The 17,149-nt window shown below is 40.6% G+C and overlaps 1 pseudogene; it reads right to left on the bottom strand.

The window, feature by feature from the left end:
• Window positions 1–54: 54 nt before the first annotated feature.
• Window positions 55–16,741, bottom strand: LOC125887846 (sodium channel protein type 4 subunit alpha B-like; annotated as a pseudogene).
• Between the last annotated feature and the right edge of the window lie 408 nt (window positions 16,742–17,149).

Below are 17,149 nucleotides of genomic sequence, written 5' to 3'. Positions count from 1 at the left end.
AGCGTTCGAGGAGCCAGACTTTGGCCTCAGTTCTATCGAAGTTAATGATGTTGATCATGGTTCTGTCTCGCAGAGGCTGAGATGCAGCTGCTCCACAGAGCCATGATCTGCTTGGAGAGAAATTACAAGGAAAACAAACATGCATATTTAGACAAAAGACGTCCGTCACCATTATGTAATGTCAAGTCAAGTCTGGCTCCTCAAACGCTGTCGCTGTCGTTTAACTGTTCCTCATATTACATGCTCCATGGTAACAAACAGGAAGTCTAACCTGGGCCCATGGCAACAAGCTTGATGATCATCTCAGCTGTGAAGATGCCTGTGAAGACCTGGCAGAGGTGAGAGGTGAGTTTAGAGGTCAAAGTTCAGAGTACAGGGGTCATCTGTAAACTCTCTATGAGCGTACTCAGCTGTTGTTGTTTTATAGCTTTTTATAGTCTGATATTTTCTGGTAAGCTCTCCTAAGCTAGTAAGCAGGTGGGTGTAAAATTATCTATAATTATATAGTTACGCGTCATCGGATAGTTACATATAGTCTTAAAGTTGATATAGTTGCATACAGTTGTATAGTTAGATATTATCCTATAGTATAAAATATTTGTACATATCATTTTATAGTTACATATAGTTTTATAGTTAGTTGTATAGTTAGATATTATCCTATAGTATAAAATATTTGTTTGTACATATCATTTTATAGTTACATATAGTTGTAAAGGTATAATTGTATAAGTACATATAGTGTACATATAGTCACAAATGGTCATAGAGTTACATGTAGTTTTATAGCTATATATAGTCTTATAGTTACAAAATAGTCATATAGTTAAATATATTTGTAAAGCTACAAATAATTTATAGTTACATATAGTTTTATAGTTACATGTATTTGTATAGTTATCTCATAGTTTCCTGCTCTGCCTAAAGATTACTGTGACAGTACGTTGTTGAAGTGTATCTTCAACGTAACTTGAAATGAAAACAAAGAAAACTTTAATAGAAACACTTTAATAAAATGTGTTGGCTCAACCAATCAGCTTGACGCTCAGGTCTGCTTCATGTGTTAGTAAAAGTCACTGTCTGTCTGTCTGTCTGTCTGTCTTGTTTTGTTCAAAACTTTTCTTTAACACTAACCAGATGTGCTATAGCAAGGTGCTCTTCAAACTCCATCGTCATTGGATAATGCTCCATAGCCATAAAGATGGTGTTGATGATGAGGCAGATGACAATCCCAAGGTCAAAGAATGGGTTTGTGATGAAGGTGTGAAGCCACTGTTGGAGCCCCGGGCAACAGACACAACAGTCCAACTTCAGGCAGAAGTCTGCAAAAACAAAACAGCACAGAGGAAACGACACGTGGTCCTCATCAAACCCTGAAACACACCGCTGACTGCGAGACAAGCTTCACACACTGAAATCACACTTTCATAATCATATCTGCTGTCTACAGACTTCTGAATCAGGTTCAGGGTTAGATGGGCCAGTGTGTGTGTGTGTGTGTGTGTGTGTGTGTGTGTGTGTGTGTGTGTACCTTTTACATCAGTGTGTTTGTGGCTCTTGTTTTCACCCTCTGATGTCTCTGAGAGCGCCGCCCTGCAGGCTGCCTTCTGTAACAACAATACAATTAACAATAATTAAATGCTTCATTTAAATCCACCAGTTACACGAACGATGCCTGAAAAGTGAAACAATCTCACCTCCTCTTCCTCCCTCCTCTTCAGCACCTCCACGATCTGAGTAAACAACTCTTCTCTCTCTCTGGCTTCAACGACACTGGCGTCCTCCCGCTCACTGGCGGCCATGGCAACCACCACCACGATGAGGCTGAGGACACAGAAGCAGCTGGGGAAGACAATACCCATGAAGAAGACCAGGAAGTGGGAACCTGATGATCGGAACGTCTGCAGAGAGACAGACAGGTGAGAAAGAGACAGATAGGGTGAGAAAGAGACACAGGTGAGAGACACAGACAGGTGAGAAGAGACAGGCGAGAGAGACAGACAGGTGAGAGACAGACAGGTGAGAGATACCGACAGGTGAGATACAGACAAAAGAGAGAGACAGATAGGAGAGAATGAGAGAAAGGTAAGAAAGAGAGACAGGTGAAAGAGACAGAGTTGGAATCAGTGAACTCAGTTAAACCAGTCTGTGCACTGGGACCAGTCTGTGTACTGGGACCAGTCTGTCTGTTACTGGGACCAGCCTGTCCGTCTACTGGGACCAGTCTGTTACTGACCAGCTGCATCAGGTTATCCCAGAAGTCCTGGGTCATCAGTCGGACCATGTTCAGCAGAGACCAACCAAACGAATCGTAGCCGGTGTAGCCGTAGTTTGGGTTTCTCCCCGCCCTCAGACAGGTGTAACCCTCGGGACAGGCCCTAAGGACATCATCATCATCATCATCATCATCATTTACTATTATCATTGTGATGGTGATGATGATGATGATGAAGTGTCTGTATTGAAGAGCTGTGAACGTACCCTGAATCAGAGGAGTTTCCACACACCAGAGAATCTAACTGACCAGGCAGGTGGTACTGGTTCTCTACAGGCAGACAGAGAGACAGACAGACAGACAGACAGACAGACAGACAGGCTTCAACCTCTGGCTGAGGGGCAACAGCTGAATGTAGCAATCTGGCAAACGCTCAACATCTACATCATCATACCAGCGTTGAGAACATGCTCAAAGAAATCAAACTCAGTGCTTCCTGCTGGCGCCAGCCACGATGAAATAATACATTTGTGCTTCAGAGATCCCATGAAGAGCTGCAGAGTGATCAGAGCCAAGAGGCAGAGCCAGAACACCGTTAGAGTGATGACATCAGCCAGTTTCCTCAACGACTGGACGACATCTCCGACAGTCTTCTTCAGACCTGAGAGGGGGCGGAGTTTAAGAAACCGACTGCATCAGAAATCAAATTCCAAAACAACAAACTCATAACTCTTTGAGTTTCTTTTTGAGATAGAGATTCTCTCTCTCTCTCTCTCTCTCTCTCTCTCTCTCACACACACACACACACACACACACCTGGGATGACTGTGATGATCTTCAGTACTCGAGTAACTGTCCTCAGCACAGAAAGTGTCTTGATAGATACAATCCATGTCAAATATCTGAAACACAGAAACACATCAGCATCACCACCACTGTCATCATCATCATCATCATCAGATGTGAAAGAGATGAAGAGATGCAGAGAGATACAGAGAGACATAAAAGCGATGATAAGATACAGAGAGACATAAGACACGAAGAGATACAAAGAGATGTAAAAGGGATGAAGAGATACAGAGACTTAAGAGATACAGAGAGATGTAAAAGAGATGAAAAGGTACAAAGAGATGTAGAAGAAATGAAGAGATGCAAAGAGAGGTAAAAGAGATGAAGAGATACAAAGAGACATAAAAGAGATGAAGAAATACAGAGAGACATAAGAGATGAAGAGATACAAATAGCTGTAAAAGAGATGAAGAAGATGTAAAAGAGATGAAGAGATACAGAGAGACATAAGAGATGAAGACATACAGAGAGACATAAGATATGAAGAGATACAAAGACGTAAAAGGGATGACGGGATACAGAGAGACTTAAGAGATACAGAGAGATCTAAAAGAGATGAAAAGATACAGAGAGACATAAGACATGAAGAGATACAAAGAGACGTAAAAAAGATGAAGAAGATGTAAAAGAGACAAAGAGATCCAGAGAGACATAAGATATGAAGAGATACAAAGATATGTAAAAGAGATGAAGAGATACAGAGAGACATATGAGATGAAGACAAACAGAGAGACATGAGATATGAAGAGATACAAAGTATGTAGAAGAAATGAAGAGATGTGAAGAGAGGTAAAAGAGATGAAGAGGTACAAGGAGACATAAAAGAGATGAAGAGATACAGAGAGACATAAGATATGAAGAGAGATGAAGAGACACAAAGAGACATAAAAGAGATGAAGAAGATGTAAAGGGATGAAGAGATACAGAGACTTAAGAGATACAGAGAGATCTAAAAGAGATGAAAAGGTACAAAGAGACGTAGAAGAGATGAAGAGATACAAAGAGACGTAGAAGAGATGCAAAAAGACAAAAAAGAGATGAAGAGATACAGAGAGACATAAGAGATCAAGAGATACAAAGAGATGTAAAAGAGATGAAGAAGATGTAAAGGGATGAAGAGATACAGAGACTTAAGAGATACAGAGAGATCTAAAAGAGATGAAGAGGTACAAAGAGACGTAGAAGAGATGAAGAGATACAAAGAGTTGTAGAAGAGATGGAGAGATGCAACGAGACATAAAAGAGATGAAGAGATACAGAGAGACATAAGAGATAAAGAGATACAAAGAGACCCAAAAGAGATGAAAAGATACAAAGAGACATAGAGGAGATTAAGAGATACAGAGAGACACCATACCACCAAAGGGAGACAAAACAACTGTTAATAACTGACTCTGAACAAGAACTCTGTTATGAACACATATATCAGATTTCTTAATTATTACATCTTGCCGGCGATCATGGAGTTCAGCCACTTCTTGGGGGCTCTGAAGAAATTGAAGTAATACAACCTTGATTCCATAAAAGGTCGGACACTGTGTAAAACGTAAATAAAAACAGAATTCAATGATTTGCAAATCCTTTGTGACCTATATTCAATTAAATACAGAAGAAAGAAAATATCATGAATGTTCAAACTGATAAACTAATGTTTTTGTTCTCATTCTGAATTTGAGCCTGCAACACGTTATAACTAAGTTGGGACAGTGTCATGTTTACCACTGTGTTACATCACGTTTTTTTAATAACACTCAGTAAGTGTTTGGGAACTGAGGACACTAATGGCTGAAGTTTTAAAAATCTAAATTCTTTCCCATTCTTGCTTGATATTCGACTTCAGTGCTTGTAACAATCTGGATGGTCCTTTTCCTCATTAGCCCGCAGGACACGCCGTCAATGACTTCTGAAAACAATTATAAATATGGACTCATCGGACCACAGCACACTTTTCCACTTTGTGTCAGTCAGTCTCAGGTGAGCTCAGGTCCAGAGAAGTTGGCATAATTTCTGGATGTTGTTGATATATGGCTCTCACTCTGCATGGTCTTAGAGTCTTAACTTGCATTTGGAGAGGCAGCAACAAATTGTGTTCACCGACAATGGTTTCCCAAAGTGTTTCCAAGCCCATGTAGAAATATGTTTTATACAGTCATGTTGGTTTCAAATGTAGTGCCGCCTGAAGGCTGTGCTGGGTTGCTGGTTTTCAGCCTGGGCTCTCACATGCAGAGATTTCTCCAGATTTCCTGAATCATTGGGTGATATTCGGATTGCAGAAGGTGAGATCCATGAATTCCTTGAAACTGTACATTGAGAAATGTTGGTCTTAATCTGTTGGCCTCTTTGCCCACACAGTTTCTCAGTAAATGACCATCCTTGCTTGTGAATAATTGAGTCTTTAGAGGATGCCCCTTTCATACCCAGTCATGATACTTGACTCTGTTACCTGTGAAATGTTTAAGATGTTTTGTTAACATTTCACAACTTTCCCAGTTTTTTGTTGCCTCTGTCCCAACTTTTTTGTAACTCAATGCAGGCATCAAATTCAGAATGCGCGCATATACATTAAATATGTCTTTGTGGCTTATCAATATTCAATTAAATATAGGTCAAATAAGATTTCCAAATCACTGCATTCTGTTTTTATTTACACTTTACATGGCATCCAAACTTCTCTGGCACTAGACTTGTATGTATATATGTGAGCTACATATACATTTGTGCAGTTATATATGGTCATACAGTTATAAATAGTTGTATGATTTCATAGAGTCATACAGTTCTATATAGTCGTAAAGTTATATTCATATAGTTATGTATAGTCATGGTGGTGCAGTGGTTACCACTATCACCTCACAGCAACCTCAAACCCTGGGGAAGGGGAGCCCTTCTGTGAAGAGTTCACATGTTCTCCCTGTGTAAGTGTGGGTTATCTCCAGAGACTCCAGCTTCCTCCCACAGTCCAAAGACAAGCAGGTTAATTGGTGACTCTAAATTGGCCATAGGTGTGTATGTGAGTGTGAATGGTTGTCTGTCTCTATGTGTCAGCTCTGGTGACCTGTCCAGGGTGAACACCGTCTCTTGCCCAGTGTCAGCTGGGATAGGCTCCAGCTCCCCCTCATAACCCTTTACCAGTGGTTACAGAGAATGAGTTTTATTCTTAAAGTTATATACAGTCATATTATCATATACAAAATCATATAGTTATACTAATATAGTTATATATAGTTCTACTAAGTTATAGTCAAGACATACACAGAGACAGAAAACAAGAAGAGATATGAAGAGCCGCGAAAGAGATGAAGATCTACAAGGAGACTTGACAGAGATGAAGCGATGCAAAGAGATGTAAAAGAGATGCAATGATATGAAGAGGTGTTAAACACATGAAAGATACCAAGAGGTGTAAAAACGTTAAGAGATACAAAGAGATAAAAAGAGACGTAGAAATACAAAAAGACACGAAAGAGGTAAAGACATACACAGACGTAGAAAACATGAAGAGATATGAAGAGATAAAGACGCATAAGAGATGAAGATACAAAGAGATGTGAAAGAGATGTAGAGATACAAAGAGGCATTAAACAAGTGAAAAGACACCGAGAGGTGTAAAAAGTTGAAGAGATACAAAGAGATGTAAAAGACGTGAAGAGATACAGAGAGACATAAAACAGATAACAGATACAGATACAAAGACATAGAAGACATGGAGAGATAAAAAGAGGTAAAAAGAGATGAAAAGATAAAAAGAGATGTGAAAGGGATGAAGAGATTCGAAAAGGTGTAAAAGAGACAAAGAGATAGAGACATAGAAGAGATACAAAAAGACGTGAAAGAGATGAAGAGATACGAAAAGGTGTAAAAGAGACAAAGAGACAGAGACATAGAAGAGATGAAGAGATACAAAGAGATGTGTAAGAGATGAAGAGATACAAAGAGATGTAGAAGAAATTAAAAGATACAAAGAGACATAGAAGAGGTAAGAGATATTACATTACCCTGTGAGGACGACCAGGATGTCGAGCCAGTTCCAGGGGTCTCTGAGGAAAGTGAAGCTTCCGAAACAGAGGCCTCTGGACATCATCTTTATGAGGACTTCAAGCGTGTAGATGGCTGTGAACACATGTCTGTTTGAAAACAAAAACAAAAACACTGAAACACTTCAGAACAACAGTAATCAGTGAGAGTCATTTCAAATATAACACCGTTACAACAAAAATATCAATTTATGTTTATTCAGGAATTATTTTAATAATTGATTACCAAGTTGCTACCAACATAGTGCATTTATTTTGAACGAGACTGTATGTAAACAGTAAATTTCCTGTAAAAACAGAAATGTATTTTGAAAGAAGACAATGCATGTAACAGGCAGAACTTGAAATGGTGTCCCAGAAAAACAACCAACGCACCCAGGGTACCTTGCACGTCGTATGTGGACGTGGAATGTTTATGACCAAAATGTCGTTAAGTGACGAGGTCGGAGTGAGAATGTGTTGAAATAATTCTACATTTAATTGAACAGTTTGAAAGTTTTATTACACTTTGTTCCTAAAATCTACCCTAAATCCAGCATTCTGGGATCAGGATCATCCTGATTTCTTGGATCAAAATCCCAGTTCTACCAAAATGCTTTGAACAACACACACTGAAGGTTTGATCCGGATCAAAACCAAGACTGGATTATATGATCTTATTTGAATTCAGAATCTTTTTTTTTCTTCTTCTGAACAACCCATTATGAAGATTTGATCCAATCCAATCACAAAAATCTGGTCAGATTACTTCTGAACAACCAGGCCCAGGATGTTGTTTGTTCAGATTGTGGCTGTGATGAATACTGCAGCCTGTAGGGGGTGCTCACGGGTGCTAATTAATTTTAAAGAGGATTTTATAGTCTTGTGAGACTTCATCAGGACAGAAATTCAAGTCAGAGCTCAAACTTTTCACAGAGGTCACAGTTCAAGCTGAATTGAACTTAAATGACCTTTAATCTGCTATTATGATGTTTTCTAAAAGTTTCTACTTAAAGTTCGGACTAGCTATTTGTAAAGATAAATGTTACTCACAAAGCAGCTTAGCCCTTAAGAGAACTCCTAAGGTGAAAAACTGTTAGGAGCAGGGAGGGGTACTTTTAACAGTTTCTTAATTAGATGAGAAAATGGTGGAAACACGAAGAGAAAATATTCTGCAAACACTGGATGACAGTGAGGACATTACGTGCTACAAAAAACAAGAGGGACTTCGTCCTTCGGCTGAGGTCCCTAATTAGATTGTGCAGGAATCATTAGGGATACGCACACATTTCCTGCCCAATGCAATAAAGCTGTAAGGCCAAAAACAAAATGATCACAACACTGAGATTTTTGGAAAACTGTAAAAACACAACAGTGCAGCAGTGATGACTTGAGTCTGTCTCAACCTTCTATCAACAGAGTGATCACATTAACAATAACAACACTTTCACAGTCAGCAGTTTATCTCATTTCCACTGGGTGTCCACACCTGCAGACTCACAAAGGCTCCGTGACAACCAATCACATCTGTTAAAAGAATTCATCACACCTTGTAACAAGGTCAACCACACCTCCTCACTGAGGTAAAAGTCTCTGCCCCTTCCTTGGTCAGAGTTGCTCTGAGAACTTTTTTAAATCACTCCTAAGTTAAGTCTCCTTACTAAACTTTTTTAGGCAAAGTTAGAAGCTCTCTGAGCGTGTTCTCACAGTGTTTGTGAAAATGGCCCCTGACGTATAACTGAGCACATTTACTCAAGTATTGCACTAAAGTACACATTCAAGGTACTGTTACTGTACTTGAATATATTTATCTCATGCAACTTTCTACTTCTACTCCACTAAACGTCAGGGGCCGTATTCAGAAACATTCTGAGAAAACTCTCAGTGACAAACTTTAGTAAGGAGTCCTAGCTTAGGAGTGATTTAGGAAAGTTCAGAGAACACCGAGCAAGGAATGGACAGAAACTTTTACCTTGGTGAGGAGGTGTGGTTGACCCCGCTGCTCGGTGTGATGAATTCTTTTAACAAATGTGATTGGTTGTCACAGACACACCCCTTTGTGAGCCTGCTAAGTTTTTCACCTTAGGAGCTCTTTTAAGGCTTAAGAGTCATTAGGAATAACTCTTATCTTTATGGAGGACCTAGTCTTAACTTGAAGGGGGAATTCTAAGAAAATGACACAAAGAATGTTCATTGAATTTTGTCACTCGGAGCAACTCCCAGTACAAGGAAGCTTTGTGAATGGGGCCCTGGCCCTGGTCAGCAAAGGGACGCACAGTAACTGAATTTACAGTAATTGGGATCAATGGACCAACCATAGCAGTATTTACTTCCCTACTACCCACAAATGTAATAATCCATTCATTATAACTACACAAAAACATAACAATCTAAATTTGATTATATTCAAGCTTTTTTCATATTCCTCAGATTAAAACTTGTGTTTCCTTGTGTTAGACAAACAATTTGTGGACTGTGAAAATGAGATGTTTTCCTCTTAGCTTGGTCAGAGTGCTCTGGACCTTCGTAAATGTTCTCTTATAGAAGAAAAGAGCAAAAATCAGAAAACATTGGTGAATCCCAGAAATCTATGGGTAGTATCGCTCCCTGCATGAGGCCCAATGTGTGTGTTGTGTGTGAGTGTTTACTCACTCCGCAGTCTCTCTCCATTCTGGAGGATTACTCATCGTCATGAACACACAGTTGGTCAGAACCGTCACCAAGATTAACAAACGGAATAGCGTTTTGGTTTTAAGGAAAAAGTCACTAACATGTTTAACAAACAGTGTGACGGTCAGCAGTAGCAGTGATACATAAAGAGCAGTATACCCAAACCAGACAACAGAGACATAATGAAAAGACTATATGAGGGTCTGATGGTTTCACTAACCAGTCAGGGAGGATCTTACCTGGTAAGACTATCTTAAGCCAAACATTCTGTTTCGCTCTCTGTCAGTCTGGACTCGGTGCCACCCCAAACACTTTGGAGCCATGTCATAATTCTGACATCCCATTATTTCGACATCCCATTATTTCGACATCCCATTATTTCGAAAATTACCCATTGTTCCGAAATCTCAATGCTTCAACATCCCATTGGTCTGACCATATTAAACCCATCGTTCTGAAGTCCCGTTGTTCCGAAATCTCAATGTTGCGATGCAAAAAGTTGAAAAAGCAAGCAGCAAGGGAAAGCAGCAAGAGACCGTGTTGTCGTGTTGTTTACTGTTGCCATGGCAACAACGGTCGCCCTGTTTTGAGGAAGTAGAAACGATGTTGAAAGTTAAAATTTTAACCCAAGCCATGATCTTTTCCTAACCTTAACCAAATAGTTCTTGTGCATAAACCTAACCAGACCTTAACCATGAAACAGTTATTTTGTAACAATGAAAAATTAGATTTCAGAACAACAGGACTTCGTAACAATGGGTTTAATATGGTTGGAACAATGGGATGTCGAAACATTGAGATTTCGGAACAATGGGTCATTTTCGGAACAATGGGATGTCGGAATAATGGGATGTCGGAATTATGAGCGGACCCCAACACTTTCCAGAAATGATAATCCAATCTGGACCAATCAGGGATCTGCACTGTAGTTGACAACGTAAGCAGCCAATCAGGGACTGCTTAGTAGCTGATGACGCAAAATGCAGGCCACTTGCTGAACAGTAATGGCAGCTCTCGACGTAACAAGCGCCCGATGCACAATGTAATTTTGCCAAGTAGGACATGCCCCTGGATCAACATCCCACATCGCCTTCCAGGACCAACTTTGCAATCAACCAATCAGACCTGGACACATTTTCCCTCCTTTTTCAACGCCTATTTTAAACTATTTTTGCAAGAGTTTTTCTTTATAGGCTATAAAAACGTATTTGCAACTGGAAAATTATATTCACAATCTTTGTTAGTGAACAAAGCCTACTGGCAAGCTAGTTAGCATAGCCTACCTGCTTAGGAAGCTAACTCATTAACCTCGTCGTAGCTTAAAAGGTTTTTGTTTAACGTTACTGAGGATTTTGTTTATTTGTACTAACTTGAATTTGGAAAATTAGCTTAGCTCTGAAGAAGCACAACGAAATTTTAAAAGAAGCACAGGAGCAGCACACTAATGATGTCAGAGGGCTGTGATTGGTTGATTGCAATGTTGGTCCAGGAATGTGATGTGGGATGTTGTTCCAGGAGCATGTCCTGCTTGGCAAAATCACATTGTGCAGGAGTAAACACAGCACAGCAACAGTAAGTGAAGTTATTGCAGAAACAATAATACAAGAACAAGAGATTGCTCCCTGGTGTTTTGTTACGCTGATTTGCTGAAGGTGTTTGTCTGTCAAGGCGAGAACTCCCGCCCACTGAAAGTGTTTGGGGTGGCAGCGGGGCCAGACTGATACTGAGAGCGAAAACAGAATGTTGAGCTTGAGTCATCAGGATGGTGTTACTGGGCTAGGGAGGAGCAGAGTGTGACATCATAAAGGATATAAGTGAATGTGGATCTTGATGGCGGCAGTCCTCAGCAGGTTGAATGGACTCAACAGGTAACAGGCCGACTCAGCATTAAACCTGTGGATGATGTTTCCTTTACCCAGCACGATGAACGTCTGCAGAGAGACACACAGGTGTCAGAGTGACTCCTGTCGCTTACGGGCAGTGAGGAGTACATTTCGTCAAAAATATACTTTGTAGGATTAAAAAATAAACAAAATACAAATGTATAGACTCATCCAGCAGTAACCACAATTATAGAGAGCGAAACATCAAATGGACAAAGCTGGGGTTGACTTTCACTTTCACTGGTGAAACTGTTTGCAAACAGAACAGTCTATCTTTAACTGTGGTGTTGTGTCTGTGACACCGACCCTCTGCAACAGCTCACAAACCTTCTGAAAATTGCCTTATCAGGTTTTCATACTTATAAACCTGGTTTTAACGTGATGACATGTTTCAGAAGTCTGTTTTGAATGAAAGAAAGAGACCTTCTTTGATTGGTAGTAGGGATCCAGCTCCTCCAGAGGGGTGTTCAGAAGCTCAGGAGGGGGGGCCCCAAAGAAGAATGGGAGTTGCTTCCCTGCCTCCAGGTCACTGGCTGGTTTGGGCAGGTCACTCTTCGCCACCTGTCAACCACAGAGAGAGACAAACAGAGAGGAGGATCTGGCTTTTGTGTAAACCGTGTATGTGTCATGTGCAGACATGTTTAATGGCCCATACACACCAAACCGTCATTGAAGAACTAACAGTGACAACAGCAGACTGTTGTGCCGTTTCACATTGCCTGTGTTTCCCAAAAACCTGCACATGAACACACTGCACAGACTACAGCAGCCAACCAGCACGTACGTTTTGCACCACTGTGAGAGGAAATAAATCTCCACACCAGCAGATGGTGGTAGTATGTAGTTGTCATTCAAAAAGGGAACCAGAAAATTGTCATGATGCTAGTTAGCCATCTCGCAAAATAACAACAGAATCCGATGTTGAAAGAACAAAGCATATTGACTGTGCGCCAAAGAACAATAACACAAACTATCACAAAATGTTTCTGCCAAAGAGCTCTGTGGCTAAAGAAAAATAATCTTACCTCATGTCACAAATTTGTTTCGATCAGATCGTACTCCCTCTTGACCTTAGCTGTTTGTTTACACACTTCTCGTCTCCAGCTGCTCACTGTTATTTAGATCACCGATGGGCTCTTCTGTCTCAGGTGACATTACGACAGCAAAGACTTAGGCCACAGATGCTTACCGACAGCCCACCGATGGCTTGGTGTGTCAGGGCCTTAGGGCCCAAACACCAAAAAACGAGGAACATATTTTCACATTTTTGAAAACTCACAAAAATCAGCAAGTTCAGAGCTGGTTTTGTGAGCAGGTGTCACAAAATGGCCACATACAACATTTCAATAAAGTCGTGATTCGTTTCACCTACACATACAAAATTTGGGATGCACATGAAACATTCCAAGACTACAATGGGGGTAAGGCAGGGCTTTGAGTTTGAATGATGCTGCGCTTTAGCCAATCACAATGAAGGGGGCAGAGCAGAGACGTGCAGGTGTCCCAAGGAAATGTGTACCTACAGAAACAGCAAGCTCCGCATCCATGGTGACCGCTCCACCCAAAACGCCGTCTCGTCAACGTGAAAAAAATATTTTTTCCAGCGGATGTCTTAGTTACAACATGACTGAGCTAACTGGAGTAGTTTCATGTCGTATCAGACAACGGGAGGCTTTTAACAGATGACGTCCTGATGTTAGCTTTGCTGCTGCTGTTAGGCTGTTAGCTGTCCCTGTCAGCTGCAGCCACTGATGCTTTCTAGACATCGTGATTTCCCAAAACTGAATAAATACCACACATAGCAACACGAAACTGCTTTGCTAGCTCAATAATGTTGTAACTAAGATATCCGCTGGAAAAATATTTTTTTCACAGACCGTTTATTGAGTTACTGAGTTATTACAGACACCGCTAACGGGGCTAACAGCTAACGGTTAGCCAGCTAATCTACGATAACCATGTTATTAATTACAAAACGTGCACACAGAAATAGTAATGTTTGTTCAGTCATTGTGTTTATACTTTACAAACATCAGATTAGTCTAAACGGTGATATAATGTGTGAAAAATGTGATATATATATATATATATATATACTATATACTATATATACTATATAATATACTTCCAGGTAGAAAACCAGCACAGTTTAGCTATATATCTATATCTATATATATGTATACATATATATATATATATATATATGTATACACAGTTTACCAGCAACCAGCACAGTTTAGCTATATATCTATATCTATATATATGTATACATATATATATATATATATATATATAGCTATATATATATATATATAGCTATATATATATATATATATATATATTTAGCTATATATCTATATCTATATATATGTATACATATATATAGATATATGTATACATATATATATATATATATATATATATGTATACATATATATAGATATAGATATATAGCTAAACTGTGCTGGTTTTCTACCTGGAAGTATTTGTAAACAACAAGGCGATTCCCTGGGGGCACCGCCGGAAGTGAAGGGGGTGAGCAATCCCCAAGGCCCCTGCACTTCTGTTCATCTAACAACTACGGGCAGTGCCTCCAGAGGTAAAGGAAGAAATTTTTTTGTTTTGTTTTGTTTTAACTGATGGATTTCCAGATTGGGTCAAATCTGATAAGAGTCTGAAAACATCTACATGCCAGTGTTGAGTTATAGTCATAGCTGCATCTATTGACACCAGGGAATGACATGTGTCATACTTTGATGTACTGCTCTTAGCTGGTTGACCACATCCTCCTCAAATGTGTTCAGAAAAGCCTGAGGACCTTGACGATGTTTTATTGTAAAGCTGTTACCGTGGCGAAACAGTGAATTGCATTGTTTCAACATGACACAGGAAGCTGTTGTAACTTGACTTTACATTGTCATATAAGCCCCAAATTTCTGAAGATATCTACAGACCAACACTGACTCTGAGTCATAGCACCACCTACTTACAACAGGAAGTCAACCTTATGTGACATTAAAGAATATCCGACTTGCATGAAATGTACGTGGTGTGTCTACATCTGATATACAGCAACATGACATAAATTGCACCAGGCAGTGGACACAGGAAATGGTAATACATTTGCAATCCATTTTTTCTAGTGTCACACACTCCACACTGGCATTATCATCTAAGTTGTGCTGCGGCCGCAGAAATGACCAGAGGACCATTGTCCTGTCAGCACCACAGACGTGCTGGAAGGTATTGATCGCTGCTCGCAGGTTTAATTTTGAGGTTTTTCTTCTTCAGACATTTGTAAGCCTGCAGCAGGTCACTTTGGTCAGCAACTCGTCAAAAGTTTTGACCTGTGAGCTGGTTAGAATGTAAACACCATCTGATTCTTGTAATTGACAACTGAAAGGTATTTTGAACCTTTTCGTTCTTCTTCTTCGGTCGCCCCTTCTCCGCTTCATGCCGTTGTTGTATCTCCTCCAGTGAAGCTGGTGTCAGTCGTCTGAAGACCTCTGTACCAACAGGGGGCAGCAGAGACCCAATCCTGGTATTCTGCAGCTCTGCCCGAACTCCACTGTCACCTAGCAACTGCTCCTGTGGGAAATAGTGAATGATACTAGTGCAGTAATGGCGAGCTGCACTCTAACAAAATTGATTAAAACATCTGTCTGTGCAGATTACTCTTCACTAAATGTGACAGAAATAGACTCTGACCTTAAAAAACACTGGTCTCGGGTTACTAACGTAATAGTTCACATTTCTAGGGCCCGAGCACCGACCATTGGCGGGCGAAGGCCCTATTGAAACTAAAGGAATTATCATTATTTTTCCTAGAAGTAAATTGCCGTTTTGGGGGTTTTAACATATTTGAAAATGTGCGTGCATATGAGTTGTTATGTAAATTTACGTGTGATATGGCTTTCGTCAGTGGGCGGGACAAAATGGCTTGGCCTCGCCCCTTTAAGGAGCAGCCTCTGCGGCATGTTTCACCGACATGCACGAAAATCGGTACACACGTGTATCATGCCCAGATGCACAAAAAAGCCTCTTGGACCTATTTCCTGAACCCAACAGGAAGTCGGCCATTTTGAATTCCTTGGTCATTTTTGGCATTTCCCACGTGTTGTATTTTAACAAACTTCTACAGAATTAATCAGATTGACTTCAAACTTGGTTTGTGTGAGCTTAACTAAACTGTGATCAAAAGTTATTACAAGATCTCTCTCACATTGAAGGGCACGCCCACTGCAGAGCGCTGAATTTAGATGTCTCGCCATGAGATACGAAATTGCTATGTCGGAGTAAATGGTCGGATGTCCACCAAACTTTACATGATTCATAATAGTCCCACCCTGAACACATCTATGTGACAATATTCCGTGATAGTCATAGCGCCACCTAGTGGCGACAGGAAGCACGTCTTATCAGACACTCATCTTTTGATTTCCCTGAAATTTACATGCTGTGGTCTATATTTGATTTACAAAAACATGATGTGTCATTAGTGCATTCTCCAGCGCCCCATAGTGGATAGAGGAAATGGTTCAAAATGTGAAATAGGTAATTGCAGCCCCACACTCTATGAAGGGTATGCCATCACACCTCTGAGTGCGGGGTCTGACTCACAGAAATGAACTGCCTCAAACACAACCTCAAGATCCTCCTAAGTCTAAGGATGACAGCAGCTTTTGACCACTTTAAGGACTGTTGTCTCCTGAGTGTTCTCCTGCAGTAGCATGTGCTCTGGTTATATTTCCATTGAAGTAATGGATGTTATTGATCACTAAGAATCAGACTTACAGCTGTGAAGGAAGAAGTCTCAGCTGATTGGCTCTCTGCAGAAGTTCTCCTCTCTCCGTCTTGCTCCTCCATGTCTCAAAAAAGGACATTTTTCTGCTCCCCATGGCTGCAGCTGACTGTCCTCTGCATCCACTTGTTTCTGTCTCAGCCGTCCTCTCTGTCTGACTGTCTGTCTGTCTGTCTGTAGAGTCTGATGCCACTCCCTCACTGGTTTTATGTGCAGGTCATTCATCCAGAGTCATCTGTCTGCAGGGTTGGGGCCATGTGGGCTCCTACCTGCTGTGTGTGTGTGTGTGTGTGTGTGTGTGTGTGTGTGTGTGTGCAGCCATGTTGATCAAACTGCAGCTCTACATGTCTCTGCTTTACAGATTTCATTATATCACTGACAACATTCATCTGTTCACCATCGTAGTACGCACACACACAAACACACACAGTGTCCCAGCAGATTGTTTTCACACGAACAGACTTCCTGTTGTCCACATGTCTTAATCAGAATACTGCGACGGTTTCCTGGAAACAGTGAAAGTATGGTGTAACACACACACCCCCACATACCCCCCACACACACACACAAGAGAAAAGAAACAAGGATTGATTGTTAATGAGAACTTTGGTCTGCTTTGGACTCCCAACGAAAAACACCCTAATTCACTGCCAAGATTCAACACATGCACACGCACACACACACACACAATGTGACAGAAGCACACACACCAATTTGT

This window comes from Epinephelus fuscoguttatus, linkage group LG4, assembly GCF_011397635.1.
Source record: "Epinephelus fuscoguttatus linkage group LG4, E.fuscoguttatus.final_Chr_v1".
Classification (NCBI taxonomy): domain Eukaryota; kingdom Metazoa; phylum Chordata; class Actinopteri; order Perciformes; family Serranidae; genus Epinephelus; species Epinephelus fuscoguttatus.
The sequence above is the reverse complement of the archived record's forward strand: the minus strand, read 5'-3'. Positions and strand labels throughout refer to the sequence as shown.